At 45.1% G+C, this 6,000-nt stretch overlaps 1 protein-coding gene across 1 annotated transcript in view; it reads left to right on the top strand.

The window, feature by feature from the left end:
- The window catches only part of SDC3 (syndecan 3), a 67,940-nt gene that overhangs the window by 51,643 nt on the left and 10,297 nt on the right, over nucleotides 1–6,000 (top strand). The window lies entirely within an intron of this gene.

Consider the following 6,000-nt stretch of genomic DNA (forward strand, 5'->3'; position numbering starts at 1 on the left):
AAGGATGGAGAACACCTGAGATTCTTGCGAAAGAACAGCCCCTACTCCGACTGAGGAGGCGTCCACCTCCAGAAAAAAGTGTTTTTCTTGGTTGGGCTGATTAAGGACAGGGGCAGAAATTAAAGCCTCCTTCAGAGTGGCAAATGCAGCGATGGCTTCAGGGGTCCAGTTTCTTGGGTTCCGCCACCCCCGAGTCAGTGCCGTAATGGGAGCAATCAGTGTGGAAAAAGTGCTTGATAAATTGCCTGTAGTAGTTGGCAAAGCCAACAAAACGTTGCACCGCTTTCAAACCGGAGGGTTGAGGCCAGTTTAGGTGTCACAATCTGTGAGGAAGTTACTAGCTGGTATTAGTGCAGCTTAGCAAGGAGACACAGAGTCTAACGCACTCCCAGTGTTCACCAGGGACCCCCGCAAGGGAATTTGGGCTTTGCTGCAAGAGGATGCGCAGGTCACGGTTCTCCGATACAGCCACCAGCGTAGTAACAGAGTGGACATAGCGTAGTCAATCAATCCAGGTCAGAACCAACCGGGCAGCAGGTACAAAAGGGATATCCAAGGAATAGTCAGAGGCAGGCCAGGAATCAGGAAACCAGAACTAGAAGCAAGGGACAAAGCGTAATCCAAAATGAAGGTCAGAGAAAATAGCCGAATAAAAAACTGGAACAGGATCAGGATACTAACAAGGGGCCTGATTCATTAAGGATCTTAAATGAAGAGGTATCTTATTTCAGTCTCCTGGAAAAAACCATGTTACAATGCAAGGGGTGCAATCTAGTTTTCTGTTTTGCACATAAGTTAAATGCTGACTGTTTTTTCATGTAGCACACAAATATAAACTTTAAATTTCAGTGTACAAATAAGCTATCAAGTATTTGTGTATCTGGCATTCATCGCGATGCCTTGCAGTCGTTGGTGACAACAGTCAGGAAGGAGCATGGTCAGATGGAGCCGTTCGCTGTGTAGACATCGGGGTAAGTCTTGTCGGAATAATGGTCATCATTATTCCGTACCCCACCCTCTAAGATAGCTATCAGCGGAGTGGATGGTGAACAGACGTGGTCGTGCAGGGAGAGGTCAAACCGTTCTGGCAAACATGGTATCAAAGGGAAAGACAAATCGGAGTCAGCAAGCCATATACAGCGGGATCAATCAGGCCAATGGGAGAACCAGAAGCAGAGCCAGGTAAAGCCAGGTCGGTATACAGGAGGTCAGTCAGAGAGCAGGGTAACAGACTGGAATGCTGGAGCATAGGAAGACCTACATACTCTTGCACCTTCCTAGTGTTAGGGGCAGGTTTAAATAGTAGAGGCCATTCCCTATTTGGTGGCAGTGAAACCGGCGGCCCGAACAGTTGACCGCCGATAGAAAGTGTAGAGAAGCGTCCCGTTACTTGGGAACGGAGATGCATGTGGACACACATGCGCACGGCAATGAGACCCTGGAGGAAGAGAATGGAGTCCCGCTGCCTAGCAATGGGACGAGCTGCTGGCAAAGGAAGGCGTCTGTCCCTGGCACTGATAGTGAGTGCGAGGATGGCGGCTGACACGAACCTAATAGCGAGATCGGATGGTATAAGTCAGGGTGAAGAGGGTCTTTCCCGGGCTTAGGCACTACTACAATCAAGGCGTCTGACATTGATGGGGAAATATTGCCAGACTCCAGCAATCTTGTATAGTTAGCAAGGAGTTGAGGGCCAAAAAACGTTCCCAAATTTCTTAAAATAGCTCAAACGGAATACTGTCTATACCAGGGATCTTACGGTTGGGAAAGGAGGTGATTTCCAGGTCCACTTGCTGAACTGTGAGGGGGGCATCCGGGAAGGTAGCCGAATCACTGGTCAGCCTGGGGAGTCTGATGGAGTTTATACGTAGTGAGTTGTATTTTCGTAAAGGACACCTTGGACTCATGCAGCGTCTTATAATAGTTCAAAAAGGTGTTTACAATACCCGCTCCAGTAATGCGCTTCATGTTTTTGTGATCAAAGATCACTCTACCCTCTCCCTTCTCCCAAGCCAAACAGGTCATTTAGCTACCATATCTGCCCCCGAGTATTGAGAATGCCTGGTAAAAAAAAAAAGCCATCGCTTAGACTTATCAAAGAGAAAATCTGACCATTCACGTTGCGCACTGAGCCACCAAACCTTAGCATCAAGTGAGCAGGGAACAAGATTTGTAGGGCCTGAATCATTAAGGAGAGCAAGGCAAAAATAGAAGTAAATTTGATCCTGGACAAACCATGTTACAATACAAGGGGTACAAATGAGTTTATTTTGCATGTAAGGAAAATACTGGCTGCTTTTTCGTGTAGCACGCAAATACTTGATAGATTTATTATTACACTAAAATTTAAAGTTGATCTAGAACATGCACTACTCCAACTATAAATTTGTCCCGATATTTTAAATTTACCTCGCCCTCCAATGCAACATGATTTTCCCAAGGTGTAAAGTTACGCCTTATTTTTTTGCTTTGCTCTCCTTAATGACTCAGGCCCGTAGACTCTAAATTTCTGCAGTACTGTTCCAACTCTAGCTTTCTACCCCGGTTAAAACTCTTGGTGTATGCTACCTTTTTAATGAGTGTGCCCCGCAGGAAGGCCTAATAAAACATCCCATAAAAGCGCCAAATTGTCGTGATTGTTATCACCAAAATAGCTTTCCCACATGCATATAAGGTCTGAGCCAGTAGCCATTGACTGTAGCCAAGCCGGGTGTAATTTCTGAAGCACATTCTCTTATCTGCGGCTAGGTCAACTAGCACAAGGAGTGAATGGAGATCCCCTTGCCAGATACTCAATTGTGGACACAAAAGGCAACAACCTGAGAGGACAAAAGGATGAGGTATATGCGAGAGAGGGAGTTTTAAGTGGTGGAGTGATATGAAAATTGCTGGGTGTCGAGCTCTCCAGACACCTTGATACTATATGGGGGTAGAATATAAATAGTAAGAATTATAGTTGCGGAAGACTCAAGCACCGCTCGTAAAAGCACAAATCTCCCTTAGGAGTCAAGTTGTAGGTGTTTTAATGTAAAACGTGTTTTATAATAAGGAGAGACTCCTCTGTAGTTTGGAGAATGCACAGAGTGGTAGACCCAGCCCACTCAAGGCCTTTCAAGTGCCAATACCTGGCTACCATGTAAGTTTGTTTCCACTAGACAAATAATATGAGGAGAATATTTCCTGGGGTGAAAAAGCACAAGGGAGCACTTGACCCTGTCATTCCAGGTGAGCAAGCGGTTACTTACTGCAATAGTGATACAAGGGTATGCTGGTGACAAAAGGAGGAGACAGGGAATGAAGAACTCCCGGCTGAAAACAGGACCCGCAGAATCGGTTCTGCTTCGCAGTGTAAAAAAAGTCACAATATTGACACATTGAGAAAACAAGTAACATGTATAGTATAAAAAACCATGCATCTAGTGAATCCCGTATCTGGATACATTTAGAAAGACCACTACCAAGCATTAAGTTGAACCTGCACCCCTGAACTCCCATTCATATTAGATGGGAACATAGAATATAGAGCTGTATGGCTGATATTTTAACACAAGCAAGAAAAACAACAAGCCACCACAACCCACCCGGTATACACAGCATAACAGCTAGAGTATAGTTGGATCCCTAAACTATAGAAGACTTACCCCAAAACCCTATGTACTATGTGGAGTCAGTGCCACAGTAGACAATAAGCAAAAAACCCAGACAATAATTAGTGAACTTTAAATACTAAACATATGAGAAATGCCATCAGATGACGTCGCTAGGTGCAGTAAAGCAGTGTTGTCTGCCATCAGCTGACACCTGAAATCTGGCTGTATAAAGCATAGAGTTGAGTATTTGTAAGTCCCGCAACCGTTTTTTGACATGAGTGAACAAAGATCTTCTCTTTTGAACCTACAGCGCAAAATCCATAAAAACTGAGACAAGATGGCTGTCATACTTGAGAGGGCCTTATTGGCGTACCAGCCTGAGAGCCGCAAATCTGTCTTTGCAGTGTAAGATCCTTGCAGTGAAGGTGCAGGAAGGGGAAGCGGTTGGAGGTGCCTGCGGAGGGAGACCATGAACCTGCCTGGGGGGGGTAGGCCTCTCTCCCAAACTCTCGGATTAACCAACCCTCAAGGAACGCCTCTGGGTCAGATCCCTTGGCCTTTTCAGGGAGACCCACAAATCTCATATTGTTGTTCCGGACCCGTCCCTCAAGATCCGACATTTTTTGCCTTATATAGGAGCAGTGGCGTCCTCCAGTGAGGAAATTTGTTGTTCCTCCTCACCCACTCAATCTCGCATTTTTTGAAGGTCATGATGGATAAGGAGAGGTTGGCTTGCACTTCCTAAATCCTGTCAGTAACTTTCTTTTGACTAGTATCGATAGCCAACAGTACCTGCTGCAATGAGGGAGTGGTTTCAGGAGCCTGTGGATGAGTGACGGGCAAATGACTTGAAGCCTGAGTACCCTCTTTAGGGGGTGCAGACATGGACTGATGGGCGTACCACCCCAGTTTGGCCGCATAAGCTGCTTGACTAAATTTTCCCATAATGTTTAGGCAGCTCTGCAGCAGGGTGCACATCAGTAATATCTACCGCAGTTCAGCTGCTGCATTTCAGATAGTCGCTGTACCAATTTTGTCCAAACAGACAGCCCAGAGAAGAGGCGGGATGCAGCGTGTACAAAAAACTGAGAACCATTATAGATCCCCTACAAAGTTTAAAGCTCATCACGCACCAGTATCACTGACAGATAGGAATGTTAAATGTCCCACCAGTCAGATCCTTGCACATTAGACTCCATCAATGATAAGCCAGGAAGGATAGGGTATTAGGCAGGCCTATTATCTGCACCCACCAGCCGTGGCAGGTAATGTCCAAAATGGCATCCGTCTGGAGGCAGTGCCCCCACCTCCCGGGTATATGGAAAGTAGCTGGCAGCTGTGCTTGTTAAAAGGAGTGAAGGGAGGGAAGGGACGGTAAGCTGTGCACCCTTACCGCCCAACTTGCCGCGCACACACCAGAAACAGAGGAGGACCCACACAGACTGATGGGCACTCAAATGAAGCCGATGGATACTGTGGCTGTGCTGAAATGTAGGTAGCAGAGGGCTCGCTGGGTATCGGGACCAGCCCACAGACACACACAGGAAATCAGGCGCCGGGTCTTCAGGTCGCAGGACCGATGAAGGGGAACAGCGGTGCTACACCCAGGCACTCCACGCGGCCCCTCTAGTCAGACCTAGCATCCGGGCGCTCAAGACTCCTAAGTATGTTGTCAGCTTTTGTATCCTATATCAATTTATGCCATTAGCTGTGATGTGCATATATCCACCTGCCCAGCAATAACGTCAGTTGAAACTGTATTCAAATGTTGTCAACCTTGATATGACAAAGTAATAATGAATATATAATTATAGGAAAGTAGTATATACCGTAACTTGTATGAAATATGTTTCCGTGTATATTAACATTTTTTTTATAACAAAATATCTAGGGAAAGGAGGTGGAACAGTCAGGCAGTGGGACCAGTCTGACACTGTCTATGACTTATAGCTTTCCTGCTATTTCTGGCATTTGTACCACTGTGCCTTAAATTTACTAAATCTCATTTAAAAATGACTGCTGTTTTTCTCTACACTTCCCCCGGCATTTTCATCCTCATTAATTATGCCAAATAATATTATACAAATGCAGTTTGACAGTGTTAGTGGTACCCTGTTTGTACAAAATATAGTAATGATATAAAGTGTCATATACACAAGAGTGTCTTGTCATTTATTAATAAAGCTTCATTTTCAATATAATATCTGATTAAATACAAATACCTCCAAATCTGTGGTTTGTTCATTCTTTAAAAAAATAAATAAATGGGAATCTCCTTTCATGCTATAGTTCAAGTGGAAATGTCATATAATATAGCCACAACCCTAATTATTTAGGTAGTGTAGCTGGTGGTCATAATCATCATTAAGTACCTTTTACACCAGCCCGCCAGGACACGCAAGAGGTCCCA

The sequence above is a fragment of the Mixophyes fleayi genome, chromosome 2, assembly GCF_038048845.1.
Source record: "Mixophyes fleayi isolate aMixFle1 chromosome 2, aMixFle1.hap1, whole genome shotgun sequence".
Lineage (NCBI taxonomy): Eukaryota > Metazoa > Chordata > Amphibia > Anura > Limnodynastidae > Mixophyes > Mixophyes fleayi.